The following is a 25,642-nucleotide window of genomic DNA, read 5'->3' as shown; positions in this document are numbered from 1 at the left end:
TTTCACAAACAAAAGAAACATTTCAGGAGTTCTGTAGACCAAATATGAATATTGTTATGCGGTAATTCAAAACGATCAAAGAATGTGACTGAATGGGGACCAGCGAAGTTCAAACTGGAAAATCTAATTGCTAAAAGTACCCTAAGGGGTTTCAAGTCTTGTTATTTTTAAGATGAGTATATTTAGTTATAAAATGCGATAAAAAAAAAAAAGTAAACATCAAGATATGGCTGGGGCTGATGCTTGTCAATTATACAATGTCGATGAAAGACGGCATGTGGGAGCTGTGAAACTCTATTGCATTCCAAGTATGTTTGTTGCACAAGTTGTAAGAGGAATTTGGTACTATAAAGAGGATTAAATCAGGTGTAAATGTAAGTTATCGAGATCTATATATGTATGTATATATATATATATATATACATATATATATATATATATATATATATATATATATATATAGATACCCATTACATAATTATCAACATTTTATCTAAATGTTTTGACTACAGCAACGAAAGATTTTTAAAGTTCAATGAATTATTTCTAATTCCAAATGCTCTTTCTTTTCCTGTCCCCCGTCTCCCCCTCCCCTCTCTCCCTCTCCCTCCCTCTACTCTCCCTCTCCCTTCGTTTCTCTACATCCCCCTCTCTCTCCCCTCTTTTCCTCGCCCCTCTCCGTTTCTTTATTTTTCTCTCTATTTCTCCCTCTCTTTCTCTATTTTTTCTCTCTATTTTCTCTATCTCTCTATTTACTTCACTCTATTTATCTCTGTATATCTCTCCCTCGCCTCTCCCCCCCTCTCTCTCTCTCTCTCTCTCTCTCTCTCTCTCTCTCTCTCTCTCACACACACACACACACACACACACACACACACACACACACACACACACACACACACACACACACACACACACACACACACACACACACACACACTCCCTCTCTCTCTCTCCCTTTCCCTCTCTCCCTTTTCTATCTCTATCACTCCTCTCTGTCCCTTTCTCTTTGAGCATATGAAGAGAGGCAGAATTCGGGCCCTGGAGTTTGGGGAAACAAAGTACCCGTGTTCACCCAGGTGGAATATTGACTCACTTTAGTTCCTTCCCCCAGGGGGAGTTTTGCGTCGGGGGTAGAATGGAACAAATTGTAGAGCGGAGTCAAACAAGAATTACCTTTACAAAATTATTGCCACAATCGAAAAGATTTCACTTCGGCTACCACCTTTTATGTAGAACAGACAGAGAGAATAAAATGAAACGAGGCGCCTTTACTTGGCCATTTGAACAGACATAAGTTTGCGCGCGCATGATCAGTTTCCGCGTCCCCGTTTTGCGGCAAGGAGGGCTAATTGCCCGACGTCAGCCAGAACAAAGACAAATGTGGTATTGGTATGGTAGGTATGGATGGGCAAACAAGCTACCAACCCTTTCGCAATCGTGAGGGTGATGTCATGGAAATGGATGGAATATCCTGGAAGCGGCCAAAGGAAAAATGGTACAGTTGGGGCAAGCTTTCTTCTATACTTCCTATTCTGACATTAGTAGTGTGTGGCAGCAAAGAAGATGGTAGACGTGTGATTGAAAGAACAAAGTTTTTTTTTTCTTTACATTATCCAGGATTTGCTTATTTCTTCACTCTCTTCTTCCGGGAAGCTAAAACCTAAAACCCACCTAAACGCGGACGTAACTGAGCGATATTGAGAAAGTTGTTTTCACTAGTATACGTTCAAGACGGATACCGAAACATACTTCTTCAGCAACAAATTAGGCAACATCCACGTGGCCAGCACCTCCGACGTGAGCACCAGAACAGCAAAGATAAGATCTATATAGGTTTGCACAGACAAAGGAAGAGAAACACGGAACTTTGTCAAGTGTACGTAAGTCGAAACATCCAACTCTTGAGAACGGCGTAAACCGGAACTATTCGACCAAAGTCTCATTCGATCAATAGAGGCAGTTACCAAATCCCGTGTTCTCCTACCCCTTGTCTTTCCACGAGATAAGATTACCGATAAACCCTTCAGCATCGTAATGCAGATTATAGATCACTTGTCTGAGTAATATAAGATTATTTCTATGGATCTCGAGGGTGGGCATAGAGGGGACTCCTGTCTCACTGGAAGTCTCGAAGAATCAAGACAAGACTGGAATTCTGTCCAATCCTTAACTGGTGGCGTAACCGGAGGCGCACTGGTCTCGCATTTGCTTAGTTGTGGGTTCGTATCCCGCACTCCTTTCCGATTCCCAGCAGTGACTTTCTTGACCCCCAACAGTCCCCAAAGCGCATAGGGCAAAGGTGATGGCTACGGCCGCAGCTACGCGACTCCTGGTGTATTCTCTTCATCTTCACCACAGAAATTAAAACCATGTAGTGTTCACGAATAAGTAATCTGCAAAATATATCACGATAATGAGAGCCGGCAGTACTTCCATACCAAAATCCCCTTAACTAAAGCCCCGGTCTCTCTCTCTCTCTCTCTCTCTCTCTCTCACACACACACACACACACACACACACACACACACACACACACACACACACACACACTCACTCGGTGGCGCGATTGGTAGAGTCCCCGACTGTCGCTACGGCGGTCCGGGTTCGAATCCTGCCCAGGGCTGAAGTAATTTCAGTATCGCTGCGCTTCGAGTCGTTACTCCAACTCTCGTGGGCGGGGCTCTGAGCTCTCTTCCAAGAGGGAAATAACTGTCGATCACGAATCCAACACGTGATCCAAAGACCATGGTGAATCACACACACACACACACACGACTCAAACGAGTCCGTATGAGTAGAAACGACATCGTTTACAATTTTCTATTTTTTTTTTCAAATCTCAAAACGTCATATGACCTTTGCGTCATACACTAAGAACCTGATTGACGAACTAAGAGATGTTAAACCTAGAATACGAATATTAGACACATTGTTGAACTGTCCTTAGTGACGTCTAGAATACTGTAAGTCGCCCTGCACCTTTTCAAATTCACAATATATTTGACAAGACTCGTGATAGCGTGACTGGGGCTTAAGTCAATAAAATCATGCGGCACCTCCCAATACAGAATCCCCTTAAAGGCCGCCACGATACCCACGGGATCCACCCGGCCGGAATTGTCAGCGAGCGCAATATTGCACAAATTTTAAATGCAATAACGGATTTGCGGGGAACAAAAATGACAAAAGTAATACAATGGAGATCCAATAAAGAATGCTGTTTAGTCCAATCCCTAACCTCACCAACTCCCACTCCTCAACCACCACCACCACCGCATCCACCCGGTCCGTAATGTCTATTTGGGAAACCATCGTTCCGGTTCTCATACATGGGAACGATGACCTTGCCTGACCCGGCCGCTTCATCTCGGTGACCTAGTAGATCGATTTTATTCTGGCTATTTCCAGATGGTTTTAATTGGTGAGAGTCACCGAAAGGGGAAAGGGTCAGACGCCCAGGTCATCGGTTTTGAACTTACACTCTCTGGAAAGACGTAGGATGCGGGGAGATCAAATAGAGGTATTCGTGTGGGTCAATGGCTTCAACAAAGGTGATGCAGATAAAGTCATGATATTAAGACAACAGGGCAGGACTCGCAGTAATGGATTTAAGTTGAACGAATTTAGATTTAAGAAGGAAATAGGCAAGAACTGGTTTACCAGTAGAATGTTTAACGAATGGAATAGACTTAGTAACCATGTTGTGAGCGCTGAAACTATCGGTTGTTTTAAAAGAAAGTTAGGTAACTTCATGAATGAGGATGATAGGTGGTAATGGACATGGAACTACCTAGTGTAGGCCTTATGATCTCTTGCAGTCTCCTTCATTCTTATGTTTTTGTGTTACCAGTAGTAACAGATCGTGTTAAGGCTGTTAGACAAAAGATTTTGCGGACATCTGAACCTCGACCAAGATACAACAGATCTATGCAAACATATCTTGCAAATTGATATTACATTAACAAGATTTCCTTCATGAATATAAATCTCTTCACAAGTGGTTGACTGTATAACAAAATCCGTCAAATGCTCAACAACAAAAGATGTCTAGTTTTGATGCATCATGATTCTGATTAGGAGCAAATCTTTCCTTTCTCTCTTTCTAATAGAGGTATTCAAATGGGCCAAAGGCTTTACCAAGGGTGGTGCAGGCAAGGTCATCATATCAAGACAGCTGGGCAGGATTCGTAGTGATGAATTTAAATTAGACAAATCTATGTTTAAGAAGAAAACTGATAAGAATTTGTTTACCAGCAATGTGGTTAACGAATGGAAAAGACTTAGTAACAATATAGAAGACACAGAAACAATTGGTTGTTTTAAAAGAAGATTAGATAAATTTGTGGATGGAGATGATAGATGGTAAAGGACATGGAACTGTCTAGTATAAACCTTATGGTCTCTTGTAGTCTCCTCCATTCTTACGTGCTTACGTTTTCTTTCCAGGCCAGTTACAGACCAATGATTCCAGCTAAACTCCAAAGAACGACATGACGTCACTCCAGACATTGAGGTAGGTCGCCACAGTCCTCTCCACATATCAATCCCAACCACTTAAGGAGACTTGTCAATCCTTTTGTTTCCTGACAATCTAATTCAGCTAATGGACACGATCTAGACAAAACGGAGTCTCCACTGATCGAGAGCCTGTATTCTTTAGTCCGATTCTTTTACCTGAACATGTCCGTAATCTAAGCTTGCTGTCACAAAGTCGAAAGTATTTCTTTTAAGGAGGTGGTGATGATGAGTGTTTAGTTATTTACGCCTAACGATTTTATGCATAAGGAGGTCGAATCCTAACTTAATCCGACTTGATTTACGCGTTCATTCTGTCTGTCGTTAGATGATTTAATTCAAATAAGAAGAAACCTTAAGAATCCAAAGAACGAGTCTCTTCAAGATGGGTTGAATGTTTGCGCGCGAGTGTTGGGCAGCTTGATGGACAAGGACTCGACGTCAAAACCTTTATTCACCAGAAGATACGTCATTTGTTTAATCTGTTGCCATTCGATTTTATTCAGTTGAGGGAAACCTAACTCCATAGAGGAAAGGTTAATACTTTCTTAGTTAAGTTTTGCTAAATTGATTTAAAGCTCTCGAACGAGTTTAATCAAGCTTAATTGACGTCATACTAACAAAGGAATTAACGATGCGCTCCTTTAGCATGGACGGAAAATCACAAAGACTAGATATCATCTGAAACACATTAATTAATATCTGGACTTGATACATTGGTTAATGAATTCAATACACTAATTAAAAATTAGTTGGTCTAATACATAAACTAACCGTTCGTTTAAATGCAATGACAGACAGTATCACTGGTTACATTTCATACCTTTATCATATTGAAGGTCGAGAAGTTATAAGCAAGCATGTTATCCTGGTGTTGTATAGCTCTGGTTGTTGTAGAGCAATATTTCCCAACCCTGGGGTTACCAAGACATCTTTTTTGCTAATTTTTTTTTGTTGCAAAATTATACGAATTCGATAATAAAATTCGATGATGTTAATTTTGTCTTTTATAACCTTACATTACCTTTCTTACACATATATTTATTATAGTTGTCCCATACGTTTTAAGTCAACAGTCATATATGGTAACGCAAATACAAATAGATTAGTGGGGTCGCGGTACATCATGAGGGTCATATTGGGGGTCGCCTGATTTTTCTTTTCTTTTTTTTTGGGGGGGGGGAGGAATACTATCGTAGGGAATTGTAGTCACATTCTTAAACAAAATTTCAGGGCATCATGTGACGATGATGATGGTTTGGTTTCACGTCGCGAAACTCCCCCCTATCAGGAGGCTAGGACGGTGCCTCTCACAGAGGACTTTGTAGGGTAGAAAAAGAATAATGTCTTTTGTACATTTCGCCCACGGCAGGGTTCGAGCCGCCTTCACTTAAACCAGGTGTTCTTTAAAGTAGTGCCTCAATACCCCAAGGGGAAAATATTGAATTAATAGTTTTGTTTAAGAATTGCATTTTATTCATTTGTTTACTGAAAATGAAAATAAAAAGTCCCTTCAATTCAGATGTTTGTTCATAGTTACCCTGTTACATCAATATATATATATATATATATATATATATATATATATATATATATATATATACATATATATATATACATATATATATATACACATATATATACATACATATATATATATATGTATATATATATATATATATATATATATATACTATATATATATATATATTCTCTTGTAAACATACGAGGTTGAAGGCTAAAGAGGATTCACTGTTGATTATTTTATTACGTGTAGCTTCGATACAACGTACAATCTTAGTAGTTGTCCTCTGTAGCCTTCAACCTCGTTTGTTTACAAGAGAATATACTACCTGGCTACACCAATATATATATATATATATATATATATATATATATATATATAATATATATATATATATATTTTTTTTTAACAGTAAATCAAAGGTCAAATGTCGGAAACAGTAGGCTCCTATTGGAGAATGGATATCAAGTTGACTTGGGGTTGAGCTGTGGGGTATCGGGGCTGAACAATTTTAAGAACCACTGACTTAGACTTTCAATCTCAACTAGCGACGCTCCAACCCGCTCGACCAGCAACCATCAGAGTACAGTATAGCACATACGATAGTATCGACAAAGTGATTTCCAAGAACAACGAAGTAAAGAAGAATCACAGGAGAGTGTAGCAAGGAACACTAATAGGCACGCAATCACTCCGAAAGGTACTTGTGAAAAAGAATATCTTACACAAAGTGCAAGGACCTACACAGTGCAAAACTAACAGCATACTTGTAATCTATTTTTCTTGAATTCCTGGTTCATGTCTGAAATATTTGACGAGGTAAAAAAATACTCTCACATTTTGTTACAGTCAAAATACTGACCAGTTTCTTAAGGTCAGTTTAGAAGATGAAGGCCCTGTTTTCAAAAGTACGGCGTCATTTATCGCTCTTTGAGACGCCGATTCTAAATATGATTTTAAAAAACAATAAAAAAAAAAATCCCCGTAGAAAATATGGCATGAAATAGCTATTGTAGTTTTGGAAAGGAAAAAAATTAATACCTCTATCTATGGAGTCTGTAATCATTATTTGCTAGAAACATGCTGATAGATTTAATTTATCAACCCCGTAGGTAGCAACACATTCACTTTTGTTCACTACAAAAACAAGGTTTTCCAATCATTAAATCATTCATTCAAATCATGATCGTTATGCACGCACATTACTTTAACAAAGGAGTTCTCAACCTTAGGTTCGCGGGACGGTTTCCAGATGACTAGCAAAAGATCACTAAAACATTTAAATCTACAGAGAACCTAGTACAATGTTTATCATGTTAATGTTTAACTGATTAACAAAGTCATTACAATCTGAACCACTTCATATCCTTTGCGGTACAAATGTGTTTTTAATTAGTCTTAATATATTACCGTTTTCTACTCTGTGCCAGGTTCATGGAGGTACGGGTCGATGGACCGAGGACTCTCGGGGCACGTAGAAAACGGGGAAAAGGTTGGGACCCTCTGTTTTAACATTACGAGTGATTTTAGAATAACATTCATCAACATCACCGCCACCATTATCATTAATGTCCACTCCCTCAAGCCACTGACACCAAAGCATCTTCTGAGTTAGTCAAATGCGGATTGTATGGGGAACCAGCTCGCCAAATAAAATTAATAAATAAAATAAATAAAAATGAATAAAAATTAAATCAAAACTGTGATTTTTTTAATAGATTATACCGAATGAATACAAGGATGTACTAGACAATGATGGCAATGCATGTGCATATAACGAAATGACCAAAGCGAAGTCAATGGAGTTTACTTTTGATGAATTTATGAATGTCAACAATATCTAAATTGTTAGGTAGAAAACAATTGATACAAGATAAACTAAATGAAAAAACAAATAGAAAATGGAAATCAAGAAAAACATGGACTCGTATACGTGTGTGTGTGTGTGTGTGTGTGTGTGTGTGTGTGTGTGTGTGTGTGTGTGTGTGTGTGTGTGTGTGTGTGTGTGTGTGTGTGTAGATCTATATATTTCTTATTGGAAATAAAACACAGCAAAGAATTATTCAGATAATTTAAGAAGAATCTTGAAATTTTTCTCTTGTAGAGGTGCTGCTGTTACTAAACTTGATACTTGTAAATAAGGTATAGAAAATGTAAATTGATGGCAATGAATCAAGTAAGAAAAACACATGTCCTTCAGAAAAGGATACCTAGATTATTGTGAGCGGGTGGAAAATAAATACCAAAACTAAATATCTAAGAAGGCAGAGCACATAGAGTTAGGCCCTGTTCACACTAGCGGTTTGAACCGCGCGGAAACCGCATCGGTACCACATGGTCAAGGAAAAACCGCGCGGTTGTGTGAACCATTCCCTTACACTGTAATTGAACCGACTCGATTAAAATTGCGACGTTTGAAACCGCGGCGGTTTGAAACTGTGGCGTTTGAAACCGCTAGTATGAACAGGGCTTGAGGATAACGACTTTAGTTGCTGCTAACAGCCTCCTGGCGTGAACTCTTGAGTTTATTCAGTACAATTAAGGAGGAGAGCGTCTGGTAGGAATACACTAAATACAGAATTGCAATGGTGGACTTGTTGTCTCCAGAGTAATAACCAAACACTATTCGTCTCCATTCAGACTCCAGCCATAGCCATCAAGTGAAGGGAGGGTTGGGCGAGGCACTTTGTCATCATTTCATACCATTAGCTGAAAGTGCCCCGTAGAATTGCTCTTATGGGCAAAGCTGTAATCTGTGGCGACGTCTCCAACAGACCTCCGAGTCTGTTTCAACAACCAACCAGATCAGGTCACTTTCGTCTGATAGTGGAGTACATACAGATTTGACAGACGAGCGTTTTGGTCACTGCATTTGTTTCGTTGGGTGGTATTTCGTCTTTACCAAGGTAACTTCATTACTAGCCTACTCAAAAGCTTCCTAGTATTTTTTTTTATTTCAGAATGATGGCAACTATTCGAGTTTTTGACATCCAACAGATTAACAACATCTGAGCAAAATTCTAACCTGTGCACGGTATTGAGGATTTCCTACTCAAAGTGCCTCATGATTTCAGTGGAATGCATTTTGGCTTCTTTATTTCTAATTTAATAGAAAGATATGTTCCCACGGTGCTTCTCCAGTTAAATCCACTGTTGTCCTTTCACTGGTTAAGCGTCCAAATTTATGAACACATTTTTCTGATTTGTAAAATATCCAAAGTCTACTTTCTCTTTCTGCAAAATCTCTCAATTTATTTTACGTAAAAAGTCAAGGTTTGAGTACGGCATTAACTGACCGAATGTTTATATATGCACTAAGTAACGACGTCGTAACTACAATGATTCCTTGGATAAAAATTCCTCGTCAACAAGAAAACGAAGAAGTCAGTCTTTGGTGCTCTCTCATCCACTAAGCAAATAACAGTTTTTTTAATTAGTCAAATGCGGACTGTGTGGGGAAACAGCTCGGCAAAAAATAAATATATAAATAAATAAATAAATAAAATAAAGTAAATATATTAATAAATAAATAAGTATGATTAATTAAAAGATGAATAGATAAAAATACAATAAAAATTCAATCAAAACTGTGATTTTGTGACGATAGCAATCTAAACCACAGGCGTGCTCGTATTTGGAATCTAGCAAAACAGAGTACGCGCGATTCATAATAACGGTTTTTCCTTCACCGTTTTTTATTGTATGGCCAGGATTATCTGCTGGGTAACGACAGGTAGGTCCTGATTCTGTGAGAGCATTATCAGAGTTCCCTGTTAAAGGACGAGTATGATATTCTAAAAAAAAAAAAAAAAAAAAACGCCGCAAAAAGAATATTCCGTCTCGTTCTCTGAATGTCAATCTGCTTGATATGCCCTTCCTTAGCACTTTCAGCCTTACTATATATACTACCTCTTTAGAGCATGTTTGACAATGAACTGCAATAGTAAAAATAACTTGAGACCTTTGTTCCACATTGAGGTTGAATGCATATTAATAGATCAACGATTAAACACATTCCACTGACGCATATTTTGGTCAAGGACAGATCTGTGTTTCTAAGATTCTTCTTTCTTCTTCTTCTTCTTCTTCTTCATTCATAAAGTGAAAAAGCACTTTAATCTTCTGCAGTTGTCTCTGCCACAGTGTTGCTCATATGTCTGTCAGGTGATTAGTTGTCTATTCTTAACACTCCAAAATCTTCATCATTTGCTTTTGTAATAAAATCGCTTCTCAAGGAGTAGTTTAAAGATGCTCTTTTGCAGATACTGTCCATTTCCGGTAATTTGTATTTTATGGTATTGAAATTCATTTCACATTATTGGATCCATGCAAAAAATAATGTCTAGACCTTTTTGCAATAATCCACAGTCTTCTTCATTTTTCACTCTTCCAATGTCTTTCACATCATCTGCAAACATGTTGGCATAACTTGTTGTATTTCCATCATATTTACATGGATAAGAAACTTCGTAAGTGCTAGCAATGAACCCTGTGGAACTCCCGTGATCACTTTTCTCCATCCTGACATCTTATCCTTTAATACTACACTAGTACACTCACGTACAGTCAACCACCGAAGTAAATACCCCAGACTCGCCGTAGCCATTGCTATATCGGGGTCGAGCATCCGAAAGGAAAGGGAAGGGAAGGGAAAGGAAAGGGAAGGAAAGGAAAGGGAAGGGAAGGAAAGGGAAGGGAAGGAAAGGGAAGGAAAGGGAAGGAAAGGGAAGGAAAGGGAAGGAAAGGGAAGGAAAGGGAAGGAAAGGGAAGGAAAGGGAAGGAAAGGGAAGGAAAGGGAAGGAAAAGGAAGGAAAGGGAAGGGAAGGAAAGGAAAGGGAAGGAAAGGGAAGGGAAGAGCCCAGTCATACCAAGCTTACGACCTATTTCCCACCACCGGCGAATAGGCTGATTTGCGCTGTTCCTCTACTTATAAAAAGAATTGAAGACAATGCATTTTGGAATGAATCTCCCTCCTCCTCCTCCTCCTCCCCTGTCATGAAATAGATGAATATGAAACAGCCACCTGGCGCAAACCACGAGATAAACAAAAGTGCCACCGTCGAAGAAGGTGGTCGGAAACAGGTCGTATGCTTGGTGGGACTGGGGATTCAGCTACAGCGAGACATGCCGGTTGGTGTTACTGTTCACAAAAGATATATTAACTACATGCCTCTGTATCATTTCCTGTTTCGTTTAGCTTCAAGAACTAGGTAAAATACGGTAGTGTCGTAATTATCTGCAGTACATTACTCAGCCCTGTTTGGATTCGCAATGCCGATATTGCACATGGGATACTTACTTTCTTGGTGAATGTACCTTATCTTCAAAAAATGAATAAATAAATAAATAAAAAACTTTCATCCATTGGAGTAGTTTTCCTCTGGTCATCCAATAGGCTCCAATTCCCATACAAGACGATTGTGAGGTATTTTATTAAAAACCTTCTCTAGAATCTATGTTTAGAGCACAGTATACTTTCAAAATAACCCGTATAATAATAACTGTCAACTGACCCCCAAAATATGCTCGATAAGAACCAAAATTTAGTTGCTTTGATAATATTAAATGCTTTAGGACACAAAGAAGCAAAATTTGAGAACAGACTCGGATAAACAGAACAAAAAAAAACTGAACAGAAGAGTGATATTACTGGACTAAAACAGGTTAAGAATACATTATATATTCACAATTCATGATACTCTTACTCTCTCCCTCCCTCCTATAAAAATGACGACAAAATCTGAAAATTGTGGTAAATTAAATAAACTTGAACATGCACCCCTCGGATTTGATACAAGCCAGACACTTCAACGGTGATGTACTAAACAAATACAACAGTTCCTGCAGAGAATCAGTTACACCGCGTAAACGGCGAAATCAGGTTTCAAGCACGACAATTTAACAACTCTCATGCATACATGACCCCAAAATTGTCGAATCTTTTTTTTTTCAATCATGCAAGGTTTGTAAAGGAAAAGTCCCAATTCAATCATAAAATTCCTGCGAAATTAAGCCAATCACTGATGTCAAGCCCTCAGTTATCAACTATTATCCACATAAAAATATACACGCACACAAAAGATGAAAATGGAAAAAAAAAACTCGACAGAAATTTGGTGGTATATATACTGAGCAAAGCGACTTGGTCCCAGACATTAAGCAGATTACCAATCTCACGCAGCAAGGCTTGTTATAGTCACGTGATACGATATGAAAAAGCACATTAATGCTTCTACACGATGTTTTAACAGTCACACATGACAATGGAATCGCAAAGCACGACAGAAACAATTTGGCCTCAACAGGTCGACGACATGACGTAAGGATGTCGCGAGCGGCCGCTATTCTCGACGTACATGCACGATATTTACCAAAAACATAATCGCGATGCCTCTCGTTAGGCTTAACATCAATGTTTATTCTATCATTATTATTACTGTCATTACTATCGTCATTATCGCTATCATTCATCATCTATTTCCGACCATGGGAGGGGAGGGGGTAGGGGAGGTGTGGGAGGGAGAAAAATGAGAGAAAAGGTGGAACGAGAATCTGACTAGAGAAATCTTGTTCTTTCCTCCCCTCTCACTATCATTAGATCAAGTCTGTTCCTGAGGTCACGTGGTATCTGACGTCACTGTAAACAGACCCGCCTTCCAAACAGGTGTGAAGATTTGAACGACAGGTCCACACGCAGAACTCCCATCGATTTGTGTGTGAGTGACAGTCTTAGAATTACGCTTCACAGTTTGTCTAATCAAACCCAAGACTTGAGTTTGTTTTACTTTTTCACTCAGATTGTGTGTTCCAATGATTTTTACAGCGCTCACCTCCCCACAACGGCCGGCGGACATCAGAGATCCGGTAGGCGGTAGGTCAGCGTCACACATACAAGCTATCACCTCATCAATATGGCCGAGGTGATTATACCGATTTCAGACTTCAATTATTTCCACACCCATTCCGACATACCGAAAGTTCACATTCAGCAGTTCTCACCAAACATACCTCACAAAGCCGGATTAAGCAACCTTGGTGGGATAACCCGGTCCTGCAATGCACCATTAAGACTGAACTACAACTACAGTTCCAAGTGGTCTTGTACATTTTTCGTTTTCTACGTGCGTTAAGGAGTGGCTTTAAAAAAGCTAAACTTCAGGAACAATTAAAATATATATAAAAAAAAACATGACAAAGAAAACATCAAGGCAAGGTGTCATTGTAAGAGAGCTGGCACTGTTATTATTTTTTTTTTCAGCGAGTCAACGTCAGCAGGTAAAAATACCACAAGGAGTCCAAGAACCCTAAAGGTATCTGCACAGAAAAAAGGATGCTCAAAAAATAAAAATAAAAATAGATAGATAAATGAATAAATACTACTATTACTACTACCACTACTACTAACAAAAACAACAGTAATAATAATAATAATACTGCTACAACCACTTCGACCACTACAACTACCACCAATATTAATAATAATCATAATAATTATAATAATGATATTACCACTACTACTACTGCTACGGTATTTTTTCTACTACTAATTTTTTTTCCAAAAATGATCTCCGTCCTCGCAGAACTGTGTAGTGAAAGTAGTCATGACCTGTCTCTCACATAGTTCATCTATCCTACTTTCTATTGAAATCTGCTATTCTTACTACTACTACCACTACTACTAACAATAATACTAACAATAATAATAATAATAATAATAATAATAATAATAATAACAATAATAATAATAATAACAACAATAATAATAAAAATAACAACTAATAATAATAATAATAATAATAATAGTGATAATAATAATAATAATAATAATAATAATAATAATAATAATAATAATAATAATAATAATAATAATATATCATAATGATAATACAGTTGTACTATCTAAAGGTGAGAGTCATTCTCGACGTTTAGGACAGTCACCGATACTAAATAGACAGATGCAACACTGCGATGAACAAGGATAGTCTGAAGTTTACCATCGAGAAAAGAAGGGTTAAAAAGACGTCAAAGAAAATGTAAACCATATCGGAAAAAATGGAAAAAAAATTGGAGCACGTTAAGAAATGATAAATAAATAAATAAATAAATATATAAATAAATGAATAAAATAAATGAAAATGAATAAATAATAAATAAATAAATAAATAAATAAAAAGAAGAAGAAAAAAATGGACCACATCGAAAAAGTGGAAAATGGCATACTCCACGTTGCTCTGAACCCCAGGTGGAACGTAAGTCCCACCAAAGAGGAGATCCGTGCACCATACAAAGGCGCGAAAGTTCCCTATACCACGGATTCTTGAAGTAGTGTCCACGAAGTACTTCGATATTATAATCACTCAAAGAAAGCATCCAAATTGAAGAAAGTAACAACAATGATAAAAATGTTAACAATAATTTTCAGCCACCCGTCCAAACTATAGAGCTAGATTGCTGGAAAGACACGAAGTTTTTCCTAAACAGGTTCTAACACTTTAGATAATCATAAGATACTCACAATTGCGACTTCCTCGGCGGAAACAATTGCCGAGCATGTAGGTGCAGGAAGCACAGTTTAAAATACTCGTATGCACACAAAACAGAAAGAATAGACGAGAGAAAACCCAGACTTCGGCTAGTTTCCAATGTCACCATCTGGTCGACATGAACGAACGTAGTGATGACCTGACCATAAGAGCATAAGAATGAAGTAGACTCCACAGGACCATAAGACCTACACTAGGAGGTTCCATGTCCATGAACATCTATCATCCCCATCCATAAAGTTATCTAACATTCACATTTATCTAACAACCGATAGTTACAGTACTCACTACATGGTGACCAAGTCTATTCCATTCGTTAATCACCCTGTTGGTAAACCAGTTCTTGCCTATCCTCTATCCTTAAATCTAGACTGGTCCAGTCTAAATCCATTACTACGAATTCTGCCCGGATGTCTTAATATGATGACCTTGTCTGCATCGCCCTGGGACACTGATAATTTGTGAAAAGAAGACCTCCTCTTCTTCCTCCTCCTGTTCCTCTTCCTCCTCTTCTTTTTCCTCTTCCTCCTCCTACTACTCTTCCTCCTCCTACTACTCTTCCTCCTCCTACTACTCTTCCTCCTCCTACTCCTCTTCCTCTTTCTACTCCTCTTCCTCTTCCTCCTCCTCCTCTTCCTACTACTCCTCTTCGTCCTCTTCCTCTTCCTCGTCTTCCTCTTCCTCCTCTTTCTTTGACAGAATTTGAACAATGTCTTGATAGTTTGTGTACCAGAAATCATTGTATACTGGAATTATCCAGCGCCTGTTTAGGGAAAACGCCATACCTTCCCGGAAGAAATAGCGGCAATTCTCTAGTTTCAGTTTTGATGCTTTCTTCTGCGATTAAGATATCGAAGCAATTGGTGTTGCAACACATAACTAATAAGAATCATATGAAGAACATTAGGGAGAAGATCCAATCTCTTCTGATAGCGAGGGAGTAAATGTATATCAATTGACTGTATGTAGCAAGGCGATGGCCTACGTGATTAATTCACAAGACTTTGGGTTGTACATTTACCTACCTCAAAAGGTATAAATGCTTTCGAATGAACATTTGGTAATAAAGAAAAACACACCCCAAAGTCTCCACATAAAGTCACATAGAATCCGTTCTTACAAATGAACATTTGATGATAGATAAAAACACCCCCTTAAATCTTGACACAATGATACATACACTCCTAATTAACTTGTGTAGCTATCTTAAGTCAGTTTACAATGTTCAGATGGCGTTATGAAAAATGGCGACATGACGTCACGATTTCCTACTGGTGAGCGAGAATATTCAAAGGATTACAATGAGAACAATAACTGTCACTTCCAAAATATGGATATGACAATGCTAGATTAGAATTCAAATTTAAGATGGGATTACATGATTTTCCTGACAAATGTATATTAATATATTCCGCCCAAGTTCAGTGCTCAAGGTAGTGACGTCATCGTTGGACGCCTCTGTTTGGATATAGAGGTTCTCTATGGTCGAAATGACACGTAATCACAAATAATTATTTTTATACATCAACTCACATCCAATCTCACAGTAACATTCATTACACCAAGCGTGACATTAAGTAACATGCAATGAGTTATCCTAAAATACTATGATAAAACATATAATTCACTAGCCATTCGAAAACCTAAAAACAAGAAAAAGAATCACATCTAATTTTGGAATGTATGCACAGTTCCACAATGATTCGAAAATGTATAACAAAAGATGTTCCCGTGGAAAGCATCGAGTTATTCTTCTTTTTTCAAAGCTTTGAACTGATAAAGCACAACAAAGGAAAGCACCGGCTATAGGCTATTGATCAACATCGGCTCGATGCAAGATGGTATCGCCTCTGAGAAACCACCTTACTCTCTTTCATGCACACGCGTACACACACACACACACACACACACGTACACACACACACACACACACGCACACACACACACATATATATATATATATATATATATATATATATATATACATTTTTTTTTTTTTTTTTTTTTTTTTTATGACAGTCGCATGCAGGGTTCGAACCGACTGCTTTCGGCCACCCGTAAGCTATATAAATCGTTAGTTCGTCCACATTTGGAATATGCTGTTTCCGTATGGTCACCGAATCTCATTAAAGACATTGACAGACTGGAAAAAGTACAACGGCGAGCCACAAAACTGATTCCAAATATCAAAAATAAATCATACGAAAATCGACTAAAACACATGAATCTGTTTTCCCTAAAAAAGCGTAGACTCAGAGGTGACTTGATACAGGTCTTTAAGATTTTAAAGGGAATTGACAACATCAAAAGTGACAAAATTTTCACATTGAATGAGAATCAGACAAGAAACAATGGTCTCAAACTGTCCGGAAATAGATTCAATTTGGAAGTAGGTAGAAACAACTTTGCCAACCGTGTAGTTAATGAATGGAATAAACTTCCTGCACAGGTAGTGCAATGTAGTTCAGTTCGAAGCTTTAAGAATCATTTAGATAAATACTTAAGTAAGATGCTGTAATGATTATAATTTATCTTATATTATTTGTTTTTGTTTTGTTATCATTTGTCTGTCTGATTTTCATTTATTATTAGTTATATGTTAATTTATTATTTACTATTTACCTGTTTGTTTATTATTTTAACTATACCTATGCATTTATTTGTGTATTTTATTTGTTATTTACATTATTATAGTTTTTATTTATTATTTTATTATTATTATTATTATTATTTTTTTTTTTTTTTGGCATACGACCTAGATATGGATCAAAAGGTCTCCTGTCGGCATGCTCCGCCTTTGTAATCCTTTGTAAGATCACCTTCACAGAGCCTTACGGGTGGCTTTACGGGAGGCCGAAAGCAGTGGGTTCGAATCCTGCATGCGACTGTCATAAAAAATATCGGATTGATGACGCTGTTAATAGCGAATTTCTCTCATATATATATATATACATATATATATATATTTACATATATATATACATATATATATATATATATATATATATATATATGAAGGGCACAGAAATACTCGATAGAGAGGACTTGTTAAAATGGGACAAGGGAAACACAAGAGGACATGGAAAGAAACTCAAAAAACATAGTTATAGAAGAGATTTGAAGAAGAACAGTTTTCCACAGAGTGGTGGACACTTGGACGAAAAAATTGTGTGTAAAAACAATTCACGAATTTAAGAGCAAACTAGACACTGCGAGAAACAAAGGCGGGATACCATGAGCGTAGCTCCCCTTCTCGTAAAATACAACTAGGTAAAACTAGGTAAACACACACACACACACACACACACACACACACATACACACACACATACACTTAGTGGAAACTTAAGTTTATGAACTTGACAACCAAGACACTCAGACATACATACTCAGCATGCGACTGAAGACAATAGGAGATACACAAGTGACAGGCATAAAGAGATAAAGAGCGAAAGACGTGAAAAAAGAGGGAATAAGAGAGTGGGAACCAGGGATAGAGAGCAAACGGGAGAGAGGTGTAGGCTGAGATTAAAGGAAGTGAATGAGGGAGGGAGGTGGGGAGAGAGAGAGAGAGAGAGAGAGAGAGAGAGAGAGAGAGAGAGAGAGAGAGAGAGAGAGAGAGAGAGACTCGCAGATGAGGCTCGTAGATAATGGTAGACAAATGAGGTAGATAGAGGGGTTGGTTAGGTGTTTGGTAAACCATTGTTCGTAGGCGAAGATATTGCACAAGCTCGCTTCTCGTCTAAATGTTTACAAAGAGCCGTTGGGGACCCGATTTCATTAGTGTATAATGTTCATTTTATGCTGATGTAACAGTATGTAAACTAAGACAGCGGTGCATTGATTTCGAGATTGCTTGAGTAAGCAGTATTGCTCAAGGGGTTTGTAACAGCCTTTCTGATTGGAGAAAAGGTGGAGGAGGAGAAAATGTAATTGGTTTGCGAGAGTCAAGTCACGCCCTTAGGGTAGGTACTTTGAAGTAAAAGTAAGGATCATTGGAAACAATGACGTCATTGCAAACTGACCTAGTAAACAAACTGAGGATTCCGAATGGGAATCCTTTGGTGTAACTCATAGAACCAAGAGTAATAATATTCGGGAAGAAAAGAAAGAAAATTAAGCTCCGTTTATTTCCCCTCTCTTACACAGAGTAATGGAACTTGACTAGGCCGGATGATCGGAAGCGAAGGGGCTTCCTACAGAGGAGAATTGTGAGTGACTATCATACATAAAGACAGTTGTGAAAGGAAAGTAGAAAGTGAGAGACGTAATATGAAGTAAAAGTACAAAAGAAAGTCGGCCCATAAAGATGAGAACAGAGTGGTGAAATAGGACCAGAGAGGGGAACAGTGGATGGAGTAAGAGAGAGAGAGAGAGAGAGAGAGAGAGAGAGAGAGAGAGAGAGAGAGAGAGAGAGAGAGAGAGAGAGAGAGAGAGAGAGAGAGAGAGAGAGAGAGAGAGAGAGAGAGAGAGAGGGGGGGGGGGGGAGAGAGAGAGAGAGAGAGAGAGAGAGAGAGAGAGAGAGAGAGAGAGAGAGAGAGAGAGAGAGAGAGAGAGAGAGAGAGAGGAAACGGAAAGGAGAAAGTGGGGAAGAGATCGGAAGCTGAAAAGGAACTGCTTGATCTTGTTTAGCCTTCGTTTCACAGTCTTGCACATCTCCGAGTGGGCTTAACAGCCAGATTAACCCCCAGCGTCATATTGACACCTTTCAATGTTTGTTCTTGCGACACTGCTTCTGACCCAGGGCAGTGGACAGGATGCAGGGATGACCCGTCATCCAGGAGGTGCCAAGATGAGAGGGAGGGAGGAGGGTGGAGGGGAATGGAATATATAGGAAATGGAATGAGTGGGAGTGGTTTCTGTGCCTTTTTTCTTTTTGGCTACCCACCGTGTAAGGGGGAAAAAGCCTTTGGTATATGTATGTAATTCTAGAAAATTCTTTTCAGCAAAGATGGTGTCACTTTACCGAAAGTGGTAGATTGACAATCCTTATGAATGCATCATATTTCGTACTGATACTTATGCGAACACCGGGCATTGTCACCGTTACATGTATACATTTGTACTTGTGCAAGATTTGTGTTTTGAAAAGAATGGATGCAGATTAGAGGTGAAGCATCAATATCAAGTGCTCTAGTTTGACAACTTATTCGTAGAGATTCACACTGAGGATTATTTTTCCTTAAATATCCGTTACCGCGTTGTCTCCCTCCACCTTAACAAGTATGGACACTTCCGTCATTGCAGTCTTGCTGTGGTAATGAATAAAAGATTTAACAAAGTGGCCGACTAAGAATATAGGGATATGATACATAGATATAGGCAATAGCTTCAACCAATGTAAGGACAATGGCAAGGGAGTTGTCCCAGGCGACCTGTAAAGCCGTGTCCACACTTGTTGCATTTCCACGTATCGTATCATCTTTGCGTACCACCTATTGATACGATACGGTGCAACAGGGTATTGTACCCACTTGTTGCGTATCCGTATACAGCAGGCGGATACGCAACAAGTGGGTACAATACCCTGTTGCACCGTATCGTATCACTAGGTGGTACGCAAAGATGATACGATACGTGGAAATACAACAAGTGTGGACGTGGCTTTACACGACAGCACAAGGTCACACTGTTTAAAATGTTGTCACCTTTGTGAACAAGACACGAGAGTCGAAACCTCATAGTAATAAACTTCTCAAATTACACTTCATTTATTCCCCCAATTTCACTCTTTCGTCCTAAAGAATGCAAGTGTATTAAAAAATAGTATTGTATTCTATAATTCATGTTGTCGCTTTTGTGGTATTTCAATTGTGTGCCTACTTCTCGATGAATTTCCCCCATAGTAAAAAGATGGACGTGATAGCAAGGGATCTTATGTACATTCAAGGCTTTTGCTCATGCAATCATGGTTGCTTCTATCCATAATCATGTCACCTGACATCATGTAGGGTGAATTATTAGTCCTTCTACCTGACTTTTGTAAGCATCTGTCTTGAATATACTTTACACACACACACACACACACACACACACGCAAACACACACACACACACACATATGCAAACGTACACACACACACACACACACTACGAGCATAGCTCCCTTCCCGTATAATACAACTAGGTAAATACACATGTAAACATACACATATATACTAATGTGCATGTATGTATACGTGTGCTCGCATTTCTTGAACGTGTAAGATGTGGGGCAACCAAATACACAAAAGTACACATGCGCGCCTCAACGTAGAGGGAAAAGAGGGTAGGAGGACTTTTAATGCCTTTCAATAATCTTTACGGGGCAATTCCGTTTTCTTTGCCAATTCCGAAACCCACTTACCAGCGGACCAACCCCCGTCCCTCAAGAAGTCCCACCATTCCCCAACTGAACCACGCCAAGAGCGTCTACGTTCACTCTATTCACGGAAGAGCAAAACAAGTAACTTTTTGCTCGGTAACAAGCCCAGCTGAACACAGGAGAGGGGAGGATGCACACATCCATGGGACTTGATCCTTGAATACAGTCTCTGATTACCTATCTCGAATATTGTGTCATCTGTGACTGCTCTACCAGAAAGCTTGTATTTCTTTTCATCCAACTTCCTAGGTTCTTATTTATCTTCCTCGTTAAATCCAAGACCTATTCCTCAGATGGACAGAGCCGTCTGGTTTCAGAACACGACTGGTAATGATAACTGTTTCTTCGAGTTCGATTGACTGGCAACCGCGGTCCCACGGTAACCGGCAATTGCCCTCGGACCTTATATCAGATCTCTCTAGGAGGCTCTGGATAAACTCGTTTTGTTGTATTAGCGTAGGTCCGTTTCTGTGTCACCTTAGGGTACGAGGAAGATGAGAGGATCTGTCACCGGTTGTCACTTCTCCTTATATGGAGTGATTTAATAGAGGTATTAAAATAGGTCAATGGCTTTAACTAGGGTGATGCATACCTCCTTGTATAGGGTGATCTAATAGAGGTATTCAAATGGGTCAATGGCTTTCACTAGGGAGATACATACCTCCTTATATGGGGTGATCTAATAGAGGTATTCAAATGGGTCAATGGCTTTAACTAGGGTGATGCAGGCAAGGTCACCATACTAAGACAGCTGGGTATGATTAGTGGTAATGGGTTTAGATAGGACAAATTTAGGTTTTAGAAGGAAATAGGCAAGAAGTGATTTACCAACAGTGATTATCAAATGGAATAGATTTTGTAATTATGTAGTGAGCGTAGAACAGTTAATTGTTTTAAGAGGAGATTAAACAGCTTTATGGATAGGGATGAAATGCGGCAAAGGGCATGAAACTGTCTAATGTAGGCCTTATGGTCTTTTGCACTCTCCTCCATTTTTATGTTCTTATGTGAAATAATGGGAGAAAAGTAGTCAAGAGTTGATAGCGATCTTGGTACCGGTCCAGAGACCGAACGCCAGCTCCTCGGGGTTGCACCTCCAGAGAAAAGAGTGTTGACGAGTTTTTCGTGGTGGGGAGATGATTCTCTCCGACGTTCATCCCGCAAGACCACCACTCGTTAACCACTGTCTCCGACTCCAGAGGGTAATTTAGTTGAGCCCCTTCAATTTCACTTTGTCCCCAAAGATAGCAGAGCTGGTTAATGGCATCAAATATTGCCCTCGGTAAGGAGGATGGAGGCTACAGAAAAAAAAAAAAAAAAGGGGGGGGGGACCACCTATGAGATGTGTCGCCATAATCAAAAGTTTAAGAAGAAAAAGATTGGGAGAAATCATTAGATAACACGTAGCTACGATCCAAGTCAGAGACATTTAGGTTTTCGGATAATCGAGTTTCTATCCGGGTGGCGCGATTTTCGGAAGATCGATCTCTGAACTAGGTTGCGTGTTAGAGTGTCACTTGAGTCCGTTTCCAAGGTCATCCTTTGGGTGCCCAAAGGCATCCCGATACCTCCATGCTTTGTCGGTGCAGAGGCAAGAATTTGTCACGAGTTTCAGCGAAGCAACATAATAGAGCTAACAGTTACATTACATGACATTACCGATAATGTCACAGAGTGTGACGTCAGTATGGGGTTTGGAAATAATGCCAATGAAATGTCGTATTCTTTGTCATCTGACTATCGAAGCTCGAGGGCACATTTAGGCAACCTTTGAGTATCGAGAGAACAATCTTGACATCGAGAGTCCTACTATAACATGACTGACCTCGGGATAGCTATCAACGATCGTCTCTATCTTGCAACGATCTCCAGCTTGCGTCGACCCAGCTCAGACTTCGATGACTTTTACTCACGCAGATTTCCAGCATTTTATGTTGTCATTGCCTTTAAGATCCCATGGCGATCGTAAACACACACACGAAAATAAATACATGCACGCATACAGTCAGTATTCAGTCTTCCATATGATTTAACAAGAACTGTAATAATTTTATTTGTTGCTCTTTGGATTCTTTATCTTGAATATATATATATATATATATATATATTTTTTTTTTCTTCTTTTGCGATCATATATATATATATATTATATATATATATATATATATATATATATATATATATATACATATATATATATATATATAAAAATATTATATATTTTTTTTTTTTTTTTTTTTTTTCGATCATACCACTGCAGCACATTCCAATCTAGGGTGATTTTGTTTCTATAATCTTCTTAAGTATGTTTTTGTCCATGTAATGAAATGCAATTCTTATGTTCTTTAGTGGATTATAACATTCTCCAGTGATCCTTCTTAAGTGTGTTTCTTGCAACAAATTTTTTTCATTATCATTACCAAGTATCTCTTCCCTTGCTTTTGTCATTGAATCATTACCCTTTCAATAAACCAGTGTGGGCCTATCCTTAACCACTCCTATTCATGATAAAATTAATTTCGTTTATTATTTCCCTCGTATACTATATCCAAACCGTCTTGCTCCAACCTACAATACTCTACGTTTCTTACTCTCCTAAGTATGTCTGCATTATTAGCACATAACTATAACTGTTCAAGTTATTTTTCATGTTATTTGATATACTAGTAATATATAATATATATAAAATTTAATATATATTAATATATTTATATATTTATGATATATAGTAATATATTTAATATATAGTAATAATATTTTCCATGTTATTTCATGTTTACCTTCTCCAATACGAATCAACCCTCGTGGGCAGCATCAGCTGCCTGATGCACGATGATTCGATGATGCACCACAATACTCGCGTTAAAAAATATAAAATTACAGCTGTACTAGTTCTCTTTCACTCTGAATATTAAAAAACCACAGAAGATATGGTCAAGCCACATCACAGAACATGGTGGGTCACTCAGCTACTACAAAATAAATATTATCAAGACGGCAACACCGGCATCTTCGCATATCATGACGCCACCTATGAGGCGTCATCGTATGGACGGTGTTAACATAAGAACATAAGAATAAAGGAGACTGCAAGAGACCATAAGGCCTACACTAGGCAGCTCCGTATCCATCACCTCCTGTCGTCCCCATCCATAAAGTTGTCTAATCGTTTTTTAAAACAACTGATCGTTTCAGCGCTTACTACATGGTTACTAAGTTTATTCCATTCATCGACCACCCTATTAGTAAACCACAAGAATATAACTGATGCTGATACCGACTCCTGTAGGACTCCAACAGTAAATTCTCTCCTTCAAGAGATCCTCTCTCTATATTCTTTTATCTGTTCTTCAGAAAGTCTCTCGCCCGTCCCAGTAAACTCTCCAAGACCTCCAATACACGGTATGCTCACGATTCCATAACATCTTTTCTGAGGAACCTTATCAAAAGTTTTCTCTAGATCCGAGAGAACATATTCCACCCAATTCTCCCCATTCTTAGAATACTATTGAGTAAAAACGCTATAATTTCGAAACACGTCACCTTCCTCTTGTACAACCTGGTTAGTTTTTAACCTTTTTTTTTTTTTTTTTGCCATTTCTAAGTAATCAAATTATCTGCCTTTCTCAATTCTTCCAAATATCTTAGCTACCACGCTTGGTATATACGTTTGTGTGCGTGCGTGTGTGTGTGTGTGTGTGTGTGTGTGTGTGTGTGTGTGTGTGTGTGTGTGTGTGTGTGTGTGTGTGTGTGTAAAAATGTGTGTATGTAGCCCTCGAGTCACTGCACAGTGAGGCAAAATCTCTTGTATTCTATGTCCCCTGGACTAAAATGAAGGTCCAGGTGTTTGGGCGTTTATCGGTTGACAAAGTTCAGTTTGTCCACATATATGGCGAGGACACCAAACTCCTGGAAAACTTCACATGCCTTGGGTAACGTAGTTCATAACTGTGATGGGCAGTGTCAGGAAGTCATTAAAAGAATTAGCATTGCCCATGGTGTTATGAACGCAAGTTGATGAAACCTATTGAGAGAATTATTTGCAATGAGAAGAGTGACTTCATAGCTTGATCGAAAAAACCGTTAGGATTGGTAGTGACGACGCGTCGCCGGGCGTATGCTCCCACTTGATTGTGTTGATAACGATACTAACAAAAGAAACAAGCTAGGAGGAAGACTGATAGATACTGAGATAACAATTTAGCAATCAAAAATAAATACAAATCTAACAAATCATAAAAGAATTATCGCATGAACTGAGAAAATACAACTAAAGGGCTGGTATGCATTTTAAGTTCACGAACACATGCGGACAAGATGGCGATGCGGGCACTAGTCTAGGGCATTAATGACTAACTCACCTTGCACGAAATGAATACTTATGACGACTAACTTTACCCCTTTGTTTCCGAGAAGCGCATCTATTACTCATGTTGATCCTGATTGCAGGAAAGTTGGAGTTGAAATCAATCACCTTTACCAAGAAAGCCTAAGCCACACATTCACGATTCTCGTCAAATGTTGTGAATTTGAACAGTTGTAAGACGACTTCGCTTACAATATCCTAGACTTCATCTAACGACAATTAAACAATATTTCTATTATTCGTATCGGTTTATCCTCTCTTAGTTCGTCATTCAGCTTCTCAATATATGACGCAAAAGTAATATGAAATTTGAATATTTGAAAAATA

Source organism: Oratosquilla oratoria, chromosome 34, assembly GCF_046742065.1.
Source record: "Oratosquilla oratoria isolate Oo_2021 chromosome 34, ASM4674206v1, whole genome shotgun sequence".
NCBI lineage: Eukaryota > Metazoa > Arthropoda > Malacostraca > Stomatopoda > Squillidae > Oratosquilla > Oratosquilla oratoria.
Note: the sequence above shows the minus strand (reverse complement) of the source record.